The 16,070-nt window shown below is 43.9% G+C and overlaps 1 protein-coding gene across 5 annotated transcripts in view; it reads left to right on the top strand.

The window, feature by feature from the left end:
- Positions 1-16,070, top strand: part of LOC126267309 (kalirin) — a 2,010,890-nt gene that overhangs the window by 41,736 nt on the left and 1,953,084 nt on the right. The gene's annotated exons all lie outside the window — the stretch shown is intronic.

Here is a 16,070-nt window from a genome sequence, read left to right as displayed (position 1 = left end):
TGACTGGTTTTGAGGTGGTGCCTCGTACGACAGTACGTAACGCAAACATTTAGTGAGCGATGAATTTGCCTAGCGAGTCAAGTGGCGTGGCTTCCGTTTCAACTAATCTTAAGTTCTTAGATTTTTGGCAGTGAATATACTTAAAGGCACTAGTGTGTTCCACACCCATAGATACCGTTCACACTTTGCACGTACGTGTTTGTCACGCATATGTCTAAACCGAGGACAGCCAAATGTGTTAGCATGTGATTCTCAAAGAAGTAGTGCTCAAGGCTGTGTAATAATGAGTAGTAATCTCACTGAGTACCTCCTGTTGTCAACACACAGATGGCTGAATACGAGGGGACTTTAAAGGCAAGTTACACATTATTGTCGAAGGCCAAGTGACTTTTATTGAATGTTGCACTACACTTTAAAGTGAAACAGATACATGATACTATATTTCGACAAAGTCACCAAGGCTCTGTAAGGAATGGTCGGAACGTTCTAGTAATCTTTCACTTCCTCGGCGATAGAGATCAGCCACTTGGTCATGGAGCCGTTCGAGAACCGCTGTGTGAACGCCCTCGTCGTTGGAATATCTGTCTCCAGATGTTCTTTAAGCTTGCTGATAAAGTGCAAGATATTCCTTCTTCCCCGATCATCGTCACTCATGTCTGTGCGGCCTTGGTCAAATTGTCGGCACCATTTCGCTACGCCTGGACGTGACGTTACGTTTGGTCCATATACTGCCAGAACGTCAGTGTAAATCTGTATGCAATTTAGACATTTTGCCCTCGACAATCGATTATTCCTCGTATTTCAACTTTGAAATACGTTTCCAATTGCCCTGCCATTTAGGTCGCACGCTGTGATGCAGCTGTAATCCGTTCCGCAGCGGAACTGTCTCTGCAGGAAATCCAGATCATGCACTCTCTTCTGACAATACGCCACTCTTGTTGCGCAGTGGCCTTAGCTAGGGACGACATGTGTAACTTGATAATAATAAATGAATTGCCTCCAAGAGAATATACAGGGTGTTTCAAAAATGACCGGTATATTTGAAACGGCAATAAAAACTAAACGAGCAGCGATAGAAATACACCGTTTGTTGCAATATGCTTGGGACAACAGTACATTTTCAGGCGGACAAACTTTCGAAATTACAGTAGTTACCATTTTCAACAACAGATGGCGCTGCAAGTGATGTGAAAGATATAGAAGACAACGCAGTCTGTGGGTGCGCCATTCTGTACGTCGTCTTTCTGCTGTAAGCGTGTGCTGTTCACAACGTGCAAGTGTGCTGTGGACAACATGGTTTATTCCTTAGAACAGAGGATTTTTCTGGTGTTGGAATTCCACCGCCTAGAACACAGTGTTGTTGCAACAAGACGAAGTTTTCAACGGAGGTTTAATGTAACCAAAGGACCGAAAAGCGATACAATAAAGGATCTGTTTGAAAAATTTCAACGGACTGGGAACGTGACGGATGAACGTGCTGGAAAGGTAGGGCGACCGCGTACGGCAACCACAGAAGGCAACGCTCAGCTAGTGCAGCAGGTGATCCAACAGCGGCCTGGGGTTTCCGTTCGCCGTGTTGCAGCTGCGGTCCAAATGACGCCAACGTCCACGTATCGTCTCAGGCGCCAGAGTTTACACCTCTATCCATACAAAATTCAAACGCGGCAACCCCTCAGCGCCGCTACCATTGCTGCACGAGAGACATTCGCTAACGATATAATGCACAGGATTGATGACGGCGATATGCATGTGGGCAGCATTTGGTTTACTGACGAAGCTTATTTTTACGTGGACGGCTTCGTCAATAAACAGAACTGGCGCATATGGGGAACCGAAAAGCCCCATGTTGCAGTCCCATCGTCCCTGCATCCTCAAAAAGTACTGGTCTGGGCCGCCATTTCTTCCAAAGGAATCATTGGCCCATTTTTCAGATCCGAAACGATTACTGCATCACGCTATCTGGACATTCTTCGTGAATTTGTGGCGGTACAAACTGCCTTAGACGACACTGCGAACACCTCGTGGTTTATGCAAGATGGTGCCCGGCCACATCGCACGGCCAACGTCTTCAATTTCCTGAATGAATATTTCGATGATCGTGTGATTGCTTTGGGCTATCCGAAACATACAGGAGGCAGCGTGGATTGGCCTCCCTATTCGCCAGACATGAACCCCTGTGACTTCTTTCTGTGGGGACACTTGAAAGACTAGGTGTACCGCCAGAATCCAGAAACAATTGAACAGCTGAAGCAGTACATCTCATCTGCATGTGAAGCCATTCCGCCAGACACGTTGTCAAAGTTTTCGGGTAATTTCATTCAGAGACTACGCCATATTATTGCTACGCATGGTGGATATGTGGAAAATATCGTACTATAGAGTTTCCCAGACCGCAGCGCCATCTGTTGTTGACAATTGTAACTACTGTAATTTCGAAAGTTTGTCTGCCTGAAAATGTACTGTTGTCCCAAGCATATTGCAACAAACGGTGTATTTCTATCGCTGCTCGTTTAGTTTGTATTGCCGTTTCAAATATACCGGTCATTTTTGAAACACCCTGTATATCACTGTGTGCTAGAGTCTCTCTCTGGATATTAACCTGAAGAACGAATCAATAAGTGTACCACAGTTGTTAGAAACGTTCCAGACCATGACGATTGGCTCCAGACTAGTCACTGATGTGATAAGCCGTACTTCGTGGACCGCTCTTAGCGTCTCTTACACTGATTTTCTAACGACTGTGGAATGAAGTCACCCAAGTTTGTAATTTGAATCAGATGCCATAGCTTTATGCGGAAATTACAATGTAACTTACGTCGTAATTGTTAGATAAAAGACACTTCAATACGTCTTTCAACGTACTGTACTGACATATGTCTCTATTCTGGTGTTGGAGAAGATACTTGTTTTAACAACCACACAGTAAACTGAACGTCACGGAGATGCAACGTCAGGGTGTGGTGTATTGACGCCATATCGAATGTCAAGATCGCATCACGTCGCACTACCCTATACTGGATGGTGATAGGAAGGTTTAAGGACCGTCTATCTCATGAAAAGTCGAAATAACCTCAGCATGAAGGAACTAGCAATGGTGATAGAATTATAAATAGCTGAAGCAAAATTCATATTCGATGTTTTTGACATAGTAGGTAGGACTAGAGAGAGAGAAAAATTCCTAACAAAAATTTCAAATCAAAATTTATTTGCTCGAAAATAATGTCGAAATAACGGAACTTCGTTCCATCTGTGGAAATGAGTGAATTATTTCAAAATAATTAAAAAATATGCTGAACGTATTTATATTTGTATTTATGCACAGTGTAAATTGTTGGATAACCAGAATTATTTTTTCCTTTAAAATTTGAGTCTCTTAAGTAGGGGAGCACTACTAAGAGAAATGTCGAGTCTTCGTGCAACATTTCCAATACTTCACGAAAACATAGTTGACGTGAAGTAAAAATTATGAAGTTGCATATTGTGCTACTGCAACACCAGTAAAAGCGGGCGTATCGACTGACGTAAAGATTAACAGGTGACGTCTACCATTCCGTCAACGTGAAAAAATCTGCAGATAACGTTGATGCTTTATTACGTTCCGTCAACACTTTTTGTGAATGACGCGATTTTTTTTTTAAGTGAAACTGCTGACTTCTCATTTCCGAAGCGACCTAAAGCGGAATGATCATGTAAAACTAACTGCACGAAAAACTTACGCCAGGCTGCGAATCTTACGGACATTTAATTCATACACGAAAGAAGTGGCTTACGAATCTCTTGGTCGACCGGTTCTAGAATTTGCGATCCTCACCAGATCCAAGGGAGACTGGCACGTTTCATCAGAAAAATAGTTCATAAGGAGCATTAAGGAAATCATTCTTCTCACCAATACATACACATTCCGTAACCGCCAGAGCCTTATGGAGATTCTCCAGTAACTCCAGTGGCATCTCCCACATACGTCTCGCGAAATGACGACGATGAGGAAATTAGAGGTATTGGAGCTCATACGGATGTCTGTCAATCGTAATTCTTCCCATGTACCATTTGGACATGGAATGGGGAAGGGGGGAAATGATAGTGGTATCCTCTGCCACACACCATAAAGTGGCTTGAGAAATGTATATATAGTGAGAAGAATGGCTTCCTTAGTGCTCGTTATGAACAGCAATTTTTTTTTATTTCAACAGTAAACGATACCGTGATACGCAACATCTCTCTTGAACGGTCTGCTGCTAGTTCGTTGAACGTCTCTGTAACGCTGTTGCGACGACTAAACGATGTCGCGTCGAAATGCTTCATTCTTCGTTGGCGTTTCCCCATCTCTTCTACTAACCCTTTTTGGTAAGGCCCTCAGACTGACGAATAATACTGAAGACTCGTTCGAGCAAGAGTTTTGTAAGCTACGTCTATTGCGGATGAACTGCGGCGTTTCTTAAGATTTTCCCAGTCCCCAGTTTAATTTCAAAACCGGACCACTGTGCGACTCGACGTTTGTCACATACATGGAATATTTCCAGAGGAGGAATCCACACCATGTCCTAGGAAAAAAAGACGTGGATTCAATAACTGTCTTACTTATTAGAAAAGGAACGGAGGTACTTTCATCATTCTTCTCTTGAAAGAAAATGGACTGACTGGAACAGTACTGTAATTCGCTGTATATCATCACAGCTTGACCTAAAGTATATATCGAAGCCTGAGATAAAACATGAATTAACTGCTCTCGAATCTGTTGCGAAAATCAGCGCTGACAACCTGAATTTACAAGTGTTAATTTCTCCTATTACGTCATCGTTGCTATGAGTTCAGGATGGCATCTTTCGATCTCGCTCACTCATTCGAGTCGCTGTTAAGAAGCAGGGTCGCCAATGAGAGGATGTTACGTTGGAAACGAGCTAGAAGGAAGGCGGTAGTTTCTTACCAGGCGATTGGCATAGGCGCTAAAATGGGACGAGACAGGGGATATGAAACAACCGCTAATGCAGAGCACATCCTGCTAAGCGAGTGTTAACGTTTGAAGTGACTAGGTGCGAGCTACTGCTTTTACGGCCAGCTGATCCTGCAGTAGCGAGGGAGAAGCCTGTGGTGCGTGTATGGCTGCTTGGGACCCACTGGGGCACGCTGTTTTACGAGTGCTTTGTCTTCTCTCGAATCGATCAGCGTTTCCTCGTCTAGACGTGGGGACGTGTGCGACATTGGGTGGAAGAAACGGTGAACCGACGCCATGTCTGTTTTTGACTCTCGTGTACTTATGGTCCGTGGTTTGTTCATCTCTCTCTCTCTCTCTCTCTCTCTCTCTCTCTCTCTCTCTCCCTCTCTCTCTCTCTCTCTCCCCCTCTCTCTCTCTCCGCTGTTTCCGTCGGCTCCCCATTTATATGATTTTCTGTTTTTATTATCTGATGTTTGACGGCCTATCAATACCGAATTCATCATATAAGAATTATATTAACACATTCAAGACTGGCCTCTGCCCTCCTGCATGGGGTAACTGGACTGCTGCATTTACATATTTTTCGAAAATAATTGATTTCTAATCGTAATTGCAATAAATGTGTGTGATGTTTCATTTGAAGTCATGAAGCCTGTATTATGTAATCTCAGAAATCTCATTATAAAATTTTAAAATTCGCAGACATACGAAGTGTTTTGATGAAACATGTCTTTATTCAGAAAAACTAGTAGACTCCTTTGTTGCACGTAAATTTTGGAATTTCCAGGCATACAAAGAGCTACATCACAACTTGGACAACACCAGGATATTCATTTTCGGCACGTTTTCCCTTCTGGGTCTTACTGTACTGACATCAGAACACGCTTCGGAGACACGTGTTCCGTGTGGCTTTTGTGATACTCTTTGCGATGGGACAGAAGGCGCAATGTTATCTACGAATTTTTACGCACAACACGGGCAAGACTCGGGCATTGTCCGCCTGATTAAGTGCTGCTGCTCGAGTCCAATTGCCACTCTTTCCACAATGTGTTAATTGAAGGACGCAGACGTGGCACCGCTTCTCATTTGAAACACCAGAGCTTCACTGATATTTACGCAGTGCTCCACCCACTTGGTAATGATGGCGTAAATCAGAAATTCTATTCAAGGCAAATGGAGCTATCCTGAGACAGGATGAAGATTAGTTAAACCGACAAACTGTGGAAGGTTGCACGGAATACCAAAACAAAACTTTTTCTCTAAATATTATAATTTCCTCCGAGGATCATTTATTCTGGTAAAGGGCATATTCACTCTTCAGTTGTAATAGGTGTTCCACATTCACATTAGTTATTCGTCTTGACCAACGAAGTACTTGTTTCCTTATGGAGCGATACACCTGGAGTGAGTACACTCATGGTGTTGCTTACTGCTTACTGAACCAAAGCTTTCGAACAGCACAGCGGAGTTATCAACAGTATCCCAATCGCCACACCCCACATCATTCGTCGTTTACTGGTGTGTGTCTTAGTTCGCGTGAGACCGGGTCATTTGACGCTGTTCCAGGTACCATTGCGAGAACTGTGCTTTGAGTGGATGATCACTTGGTTGCAGGTTGTGCACACGCTGTAAGTGAAGTGGGTGTAACAGTTCATCATGAAGGGCGTTTATTACATTCGTCTGATTCGTCCCCGTGTTCCGCGTAATCGTAAGAGTGCTGATGGAAGGATCTTGGTCCACATACTGCAGGGAGGCTTCCTTAAATTGCAGAATACCAATTACTCCAAGTCGTCCATGTCCAGGTAATCTGCTAAACGACACCGTCTCACGCAGGAAGATGGTTCAAATGGCTCTGAGCACTATGGGACTTAACATCCAAGGTCATCAGGCCCCTAGAACTTAGAACTACGTAGACCTAACTAACCTAAGGACATCACACAAATCCATGCCCGAGGCAGGATTCGAACCTGCAACCGTAGCGGTCGCGCGGTTCCAGACTGTAGCGCCTAGAACCGTTCGGCCACAGCGGCCGGCCGTCTCACGCAGACATTGATACATAACAGTAAACAGTGAATGATGCAGGATGCGGAGATTGGGATATTGTTGATAACCCCACTGTGCTACTCGAACGTTGTGGTTCGTTAAGCAGCGAACATCATCATCATCATCTGTGTCCTCACGCCAGGTAAATCGCTCTATTAGTAAACAAGTACTTTTCTGGGTCAATAGGAACAACTAAATGTGAATATGAAGCGAAATATGCTCTCTGCTAGTACAACAGGAACCGTTACAACAGGATCAGTCATTACAACTGAAGAGCGAATGCGCCCTCTGCCAGATTAAATAATGCTCAGAAAAAAATTATGGCAGTAGAGAAAAATATTTGTTTCGGTATCCCGTGCAACCTTCCAGACTGCGTCGGCTCAAATAATTTTCACACTGTGATAGTGGTCTGCACTAGTTCTCATAAAGAATGAACACACTAGGGCTCCACTACCCTGTATAGGATAGTAATGTGGGAACTTTAGAAAGGCCCATAAACTTTCCTGTTCCTGCATAAATGTTCAGTAGTATTTCACGGATGATAGTTCGTGCTAAATATATTGCCCTATTATTTTTCTATTCTGTGAATAGTGAGAATAAGAGTAATGGCTCTGAGCACTATGGGACTTAACATATATGGTCATCAGTCCCTTAGAACTTAGAACTACTTAAACCTAACTAACCTAAGGACATCACACACATCCATGCCCGAGGCAGGATTCGAACCTGCGACCGTAGCAGTCGCCCGGTTCCGGACTGAGCGCCTAGAACCGCGAGACCACCGCGGCCGGCCGAGAATAAGAGTAGTTTCTGCTATTGGTTGCACACGTAAATCGTAGCACGCCCTCTCATTCAGGCTATAAGTGTGAATGAGTAATCCAGATCACAGACTGTGTGGTCGTAGTTTTCCCGCTGAACTCCCCAATCCTGAAAATGATAAAAAAAAAGTTCATAGCTTAATACGTTTTCACTGCTTATGCAGTAAAACTTCAGCGTCGGAAATGACGTTGTAATTTATTTTTTCTGTATCACCGACTCTATTCCCAACACAGTTTGCAAACAGTGTCCACATATACCACTGATTTTATTTGCAGGATCATATCAATGAACGACATACAGTTCAGGAGATATGACGTCATAAACATTGAGATGTGTGAAACACTTTCTTTTGCTTAAAATCGAGTGTAAATTGCCCAGACTATATTCATCAGGTTTTTCATAACGTGAACCCTTAGCGACTTCCAACAAACTTACGTGCTTAACGTCAAATACTTACAGCATTAACACATTGTTTAGAGAGTCCGCCCGATACCTGAGTGGTCAGAGCGGCAGAATGCTATGCAAAGCGCCCGGGTTCGATTCTCGGCTGAGTCGTAATTTACTCCTCTCGGAGACTGAGTGCTGTGTTGTCATCATCATAATATCATTCTCATCGACACGCAAGTCGCCCAAGTGGCGTCAACTAAAAAGACTTGCACCAGACGACCCGTCTAAATGACGGGAGGCCTTAGCCACACGACATTCTATTTGTTAAGGAATCGGGGTTTCTTGTTTTTATTATGTCATTCTACATTTATAAATCTCAGCATCGTCATCAGGGCTTGTGGTGTTATTAAGGTCCCTTATCGCGATATCAACATACCAAAAACACATATCTGCAAGTATTGTTGGTTTCTGTTGTATATGAAATCGCAATAAAGTCTCTCCCGTATCTTGTTTACAGTGTTATATCGGCTGAAGCTGCGTATGTGTGGTGAAGCTGTAACATCTGAATGTCCACTAACATAACAAATTAGACACTGGACTCGCATTCGGGAGGACGACGGTTCAATCCCGCGTCCGGCCATCCTGATTTAGGTTTTCCGTGATTTCCCTAAATCGCTCCAGGCAAATGCCGGGATGGTTCCTTTAAAAGGGCACGGCCGACTTCCTTCCCCATCCTTCCCTAATCCGATGAGACCGATGACCTCGCTGTCTGGTCTCCTTCCCCAAACAACCCAACCCAACCCAACATAACAAAAACGCTATTGAAAAGACAGTTGCATAACGGCATGCTTGCCAACGAAGGGGGCGGGGAGGGGGGACAAGATAGCACATTTGGTCTAGACAGAAATTTTTGTAGCCACTGAGATGACATCTTGTATGCAGCTAAGAGGCAGGACAGGTAGTTAAAATTGTATTGTAAAAACACATTTGTTTTCAGTTTTTCGCGGTGAGTCCACATGTTGTGCACAAAATTGGCTCTTTTGTATCATATACTTGGAGGGGTTTCCGCTGTCACGTATAGAAACTTTTCGATGTGCTGACGTCGAGAGGAGCGTCTCTCCTTCCAAACGCGCCAGGCTGCCCAGCGTGATCCACTCTTTGTCAGCGAGCGCTGGTTTCCATCTGCCGATGACATCCGAACACGAAAGCCCTTTCCGACGTTGAGGACTTTTTCCATATTCCGCCAAGAGTGTTGGAAAAGGCGCCACATAAAAAGCATCCGGCGCTGACGGCAGGAAATAAGTTCTTTCTGTCAGTATCGGAGTTTTATGTGGAATATGAGTTACGGTTTGAAAACGGCTGTAGGAGGCGGAGCATACACGTCGGCGACAGGAAAGATATGAGAATTTTGCAGGCTTTACGGACTTACACTGAAGAACAAAAATTTTGAAAGCTGAGGAACGAATGTATTTTACATTTTAGGACTTTCTGCATCGCTTCAAGTGTACTTAATTAATCACGTTTCGTACTGGATTGTATGCTTTGTTCGTATTGCCTTTCCGTGTTTTATTTATTTACTGATTAATAAGCCTGGCATTGCATGGGTATTCATTTTGCCAATTTTCTATTAGAAACAAAAAAAGGAAATGTAGTTGTGTTTGTAGCGTAATACCTCGCACGCTGGGCGCAGATGCTTCGTGTGTCTACAACGCGAGTAGGTAAACGGATCGATGGCAATTTCTCTTCATAGCTCTATAGATAATGATTGTTTTCGCCTACAGCTCTGTGCGCTTCGCAGTTGAAAGCTGTCAAAAGAAGCTGCCAGGTGTCAGGGATTTCCTTAAGTTGACTCGATGTAGGAGGGTCATAGTAGTAAAGAATAAATGTATTAAAACTTCGTGCATGACGCGGCATCTTCTCACACATCTCCGTGTTTACAATTTCATATCTCATGAACTATGTTTGGTACCATGATATAATATTGTAGGTGCAATTAGCTGCATATTTGGGTACTGTCTGCGACGAGTTAGTAGCACAGAAATTATAAATTTAAACGCCAAACTTGATATGACAATTTTTTACGTTTCTCATTGTTTGTGAAGTCAGTTCCACAGTTCTAGATAGGCCGTTCTCAACGCGACAGCGATTGTTGCCATATAGTAAGGGATATGTATACGAAGCGTAGTTGAAATCGGTCCAGTGATGTGGGAGATGTGGAACACACACACACACACACACACACACACACACACACACACACACACACGAGCGCGCGCGTCGTTTTTATAATTTGTATGAATCTGAGTTCCATCCATGAGTAGGCAGGGAAAATCAGAAACTCTGCTTTACATGTTGGTGGCTAAAACACAATATAGTAAAGCTCCAATCTAATATTAACTTAAATAGTGGCAACTATTTATACACAACGGATACTGTCCTTCAAAGTAGTCACCAACGTTGTGTAGAACCCGTTGCCAGCGATGTGGAAGGCGTAGTATACCGTTAGCAGAGCCTATTCTGTTGATGGTGCGAACGAAGCGGTCTATTACCTGTCGAATCTCTGGAATAGTTCTGAAGCGAATGCCACGAAGTGATTCCTTCATTTTCGGAATCAAATCAAAGTCACAAGCACTTAAGTCCGGGGAGTATGGAGAATGGTGCAGTACTTCCCAGTCCCATCGACTGAACAGGGCAGCCACAGCTTGCGCTGTATGCGTCTGCGCATTGTAGTGCAAAATGATGGGTGGGTTGCACAGAAAGTCTCGCCGCTTCTTTCGCAAAGCTGGTCGCAGGTGATGCACCAAAAACGAACTGTAATACTGTGCATTGACGGTCTGCCGTGGAGAAACGTAATTTGTTAGGATAACACCATCACAGTCGTATACGAGAATCACCATAACTTTACACTGCTCCATTCGACCCATCAACAGAACAGGCTCTGCTAACGGTGTACTACGCCTTCCACATCGTTGGAAACAAGTTCTACACAACGCTGGTGACTACTTTGAAGGACAGTAACAGGTGCAAACATTTAACTTTTTTGTATCGGTTGTGAATAAATAGTCGATTATTTAAGTTCCAACCCTCGCGTATTCTCTTCCATAACATTTGTTAGGTTTTCTTAAGATTTTATAACCGAGGAAGGAGAACTGGCGGATGGTTAAATGTTAAGGTTTACGTGAAATTAATAGCTGTTGTTCTGCCGCCAACATTTAACGCCGTATTTCTCATCTTCCCTGGTTACTCATGGACTGAACTAGGTCGGGCAGCAAATAAGGTCCGGGAGTAGCTGGTATCAAAAGCCTTCTACCATCTTGATTGAGGCATGGCGTATGCTGTTATGATGCCTCTAAAGAGGGCAACAGCCGCATTCCTTCCTCATCTTTGTCTGGTGTGATTTTGTACTCCGTTTCTAGTGAAAACACCTCCGAAGGGTCGTCAGACTATGATCTTCCGTATTAATAGTTACGTGGAAGTTTATTTTAAGCGCAACTTCTCTGATTATGTAACGGTGATGACTGAGCGTATGTGTAGAATAGTATTTGCGGTATTGATGATGATGGAAATTAAGAGAATAGAGGGGATGAAATCTAGTGCTCCTCCTATGTTGATAAATGCGTACGAGACTGCCAATTTCAGCGTCTACATCCAGTGAAGGATTAACGTTAAATGTGATGGAAACTTTGATGTATAACGTAAGATCTTAAATCGTTATTTCACTATATGTATTCGCAGTTGCGAATTTGAACAACCATCGCCGTATAGTGGAATGGCTACAGTGAAAATTTTGTGCCGGATCGGGACTCGAACCCCGATTTCCCGCTTATCGCAAGTGGTCGCCTTACCATTTGGCTACCCGAGCGCGACCCACGGCCAGGCTCAAACTTCCATATGTCGTTAACCATGTGACTGCAGCCTGTACTCGTACATCCATCATGTATATTCCTGAATAGGGGAGACATTGCATCGTAATTCGGAATAACACAGGTACTGGAGCGATTGATTTGTGGTAAGTTCCTGTGGGACCAAACTTTTGAGGTCATCGGTCCCTAGGCTTACACGGTAGTTAATCTAAGAACAGCACACACACACACACACACACACACACACACACACACACACACACACACACACACACACGAGGGAGGACTCGAACCTCTGACGGGGAGCCGCACGAAGCGTGGCAAGGCGCCTGAGAAAATGGTTCAAATGGCTCTGAGCACAATGGGACTTAAAATCTGAGGTCATCAGTCCCCTAGAACTTAGAACTACTTAAACCTAACACAGCTAAGGACATCACACACATCCATGGCCTAGGCAGGATTCAAACGTACGGTCGTAGCGGCCGCGCGGTTCCAGACTGAAGCGCCTAGAACCGCTCGGTCACAGCGGCCAGGAAGGCGCCGGAGACCGCACGGCTACCCCGCGCGGCCGGCACCTCAGAATCGTATTAATTTCTCTAGGTAGACACATTTTTCACGAATTACTTACCATGGTGTAGCGTGCGTAACGATTAAACTTCTTTAACGGTACCTTCCATGTATAAGATGCAACTGTTAGTATCATTTTTATTGTTTTGTTTTTATTGTTACTTCTGCAACACTCCTCCATCGCTAACCCGATGACCAAGTGCTGATAAAGAAAGCGACGTTACTTTCAAATCTACTCCTGTTGTTGGTAAATGTTCTGTATAGAGAGAGATCTTCAAGGTACTTCGATAATTATTTCTGGATTTTTATAACAATATTATCCCCTCACCATTTAAAGCGAGACATGACAGTAGAAAATATCATGAAAGCAAATGTTTAGAACACTTGTTTTCGCCTGTTTCTGAACACGTCACATTACGATGAATTTAATACGTGAGGTGAGATGACAACCGCAGTTCTACCATTTCGACGTGGCTGTCATAGATCGACTAGGGAGTCATGGCCACAAACTCTTTTAAGAAAATCATGTTTGCAAACTAATACCTACTGGCGTAGTACTTTAAAAATATGAAAATTTCACTATCTTATGGTTCTTACTATTGATATATACACTGTTCTGCCAAAACGTAATTGAATGCCATCTGCTGACGTTGCGAACTCGTGACGCGGTAACGACGATATGGATCACGACTTTGACAAAGGGGGCAGTTTGTTATGGCCCTGCGCCTGCGAAGGCGAAGCTGGTCGGCTGATCGCGTGCTGCTGTCGCGAGCATCTATGGAAATTGGTTGAAAGATGGTGAAACCACTAGTAGACAAGGTGTCGATGTCTTCGCCTCACCACAGAAGCTGGGGATCAGAGACTTGTCCAGTCTGTAATGCAGGACAGACAACAGTCTGTGGCTGATCTGATGACGTAGTACGATGCCGGTGCAGGTACAAGTGTGCCGGACGATGCCGTTCAGCGCACATTGTTGAATATAGGGCTCCTTATCAAAAGGAAATCAACGCTTTCCCGTGTTGACCCTACGAGATCGCTAATTGGGTTGCAGTGGGGTCTGGATCATGGAATTTGGACTGTAGAACAATGGCCGGACAGACGTCTTTTCTTATTAACAAGGTCTATGGTCGTGTAACTGTATGCCGTCATCCATTCAACTGCTGCTCGAAGCATGCACCGTAAAACGGTCGCAGATCGTTGGGGACAGTACTACTACAACGTCGATGGTTGTGTCCAGATACGGCTGCTGGATACATGCAACACGCTACGATCACAGGCCAGGTGGGGTAATGTCATGCTGTAGGGGACATTCACCTGCGCTTCTATTGGACCTCTGGTAGTAACCGAAGGCACCATGTCAGCTGTGGACTATGTGAACATTAATGCGGACCACCTACATCCCTTCATACTTGATGGCTTCCCTGATGGCGTTGACATCTTCCAGTAAGATAACTGTCCTTTTGACATGGCCAGCATCGTGTTATAATGATCTGAAGAGCGTCATAGAAACGCACTGTGGGGTCCTGACCACTCGCCTCTTATGTTGTTGTTGTTGTTGTTGTTGTTGTTGTTGTTGTCTTCAGTCCTGAGACAGGGTGCCTAAAAGATGCTCCTTTCTCGGATCGCTATACAACAATTCAAGCAAATCACATTATTGGTTTTTATTACAGTAAAGTTGATTGACAATACTTAACTTTGGTTTACAAGAACTTGTCGTAAGCAATCAGTGTCCTTTACTATATACACAGACCATTCAAGTTATTCACACTAGCTCATAACTCTTTGCTCTTCTAGGCCTCTCTGCTAGTGCCCGTCTTCTAATGTCCGGCCGAGGCTGGCAGGAGCGTCGCTTGTATTCTCTTCGGGTAGAGGCAGCTCCTGTCGTGGTGACGTCCTAGTGGGCGTGCTATTAGCTGACGTCGTCACACAGCCCTCTCCGCTCTTGCGTTCATCTATGTGCCGACGCATTTCGATACGCTGAAACACTCACCGTAATGGCTTAGCCATCAAATCCGCCTTATCTGAACTCGATACATGTCCACAAGCCACCGCAATTTCGTGACGTGTGCATAAAAATCTGATGCTAATACCTCCGGAAATATACCAAGAATTGTCGATTCATGGCACAAAGAATCGCCACTGTATTACGTTCGAGCGGTTGACCAACACCCTGTTAAACTGGTGGTGCCGCGCGAAGTGGCCGCGCGGTTTGAGGCGCCATGACACGGATTGGGCGGCCCATCTCGGTGGAAGTTCGAGACCTCCCTCGGGCATGGGTGTGTGTATATTGTTCTTAACATAAGTTAGTTTAAGTAGTGTGGAAGTCTAGGGACTGATGACCTCAGCAGTTTGGTCCCTTAGGAATCCACACACAACAACAGGTGGTCATAATGTTTAGGCTCATCAGGGTAAATTTATTAAAGACGATAAATTGAGCAAGTAGTCTCCCCCGTAATACATAATAGCTTTAATTTTTCGTAAATGATACTTTCTGTACGCACTGTGCCACGAGCCTTACCGTCACCCAACCACGGGGAGGTTTTTTTAAACTGAAATATTAACAGGCGAAGTATCACCATACTTGTCGTTCCGAAGGCCGTTTTTCGCCGTTTAAAATGACTTCGTTTCATTCGGAAATGTGTCTTGCTTTTTATATGTATTATTAAAGACGTTAAGAGTATTAAATGTGTATCAAAATATTCATTTACTTGTACACTATTATTTCTTTAAGCTATTGTTTGGGTATCATGGACAAATTGTAAATTACTTTGCATGCCTACGTTACGTGTAGAACAGCGCTGTTTTCTTTATCAAGTAGCTTTAACTTAATTATTTTTGCACAAAGAAAGAATTGTAACTTTTAAAAACCAACTCATTGCTAACTTCGCAGCAGAATCTAAATCCAAGAAGAAAACGTTTAGCAGCAAAGCTCATTACCTTTTTCATTATCCTGTTGACAGTAAAGGGCTGACAGAATATTACGGAAGACACATCCGCCAACTTCTTTATTGCGAGCCGTGGTGGTTGTCAGCGGCGAAGGCGCTGACGCTATGCTGATGTAAACAAAGCAGTCTTGCTGTTTGTTAACGTCCTGCTGTGTGTTTGCTGCGACATGATGGATAACTGAAGCTTGCTCAATTTCGTCTCTCTCACCTAGTCCAGAGTTCTTTACTGCAACAAAAAACTAGGAATAGCCTCTCTTCATGTGACACTGGCTTTCCGGATCCTGCAGTCAGATGCTACTCTGCATAATCTAGATGCTGTAGTCGGGTACTACTCTGGCCAGGAAACCATAGTACGTACTCTTATTTGGAGTATTCCTTTTCGTTTATGCGGTCTATATTTTATGACGAAATAGAGTGTCAGCTTAATATTTCTCCAGAATGATTGCGTTAACAGTGGGTGTGAAATGTTCAGTCCGAAACTATGTATTTACATGATGAGCATGAGCACGATGC

The sequence above is a fragment of the Schistocerca gregaria genome, chromosome 4 (genome assembly GCF_023897955.1).
Source record: "Schistocerca gregaria isolate iqSchGreg1 chromosome 4, iqSchGreg1.2, whole genome shotgun sequence".
In the NCBI taxonomy this organism is placed as follows: domain Eukaryota; kingdom Metazoa; phylum Arthropoda; class Insecta; order Orthoptera; family Acrididae; genus Schistocerca; species Schistocerca gregaria.
This window is presented reverse-complemented; position numbering and strand designations above follow the sequence as displayed.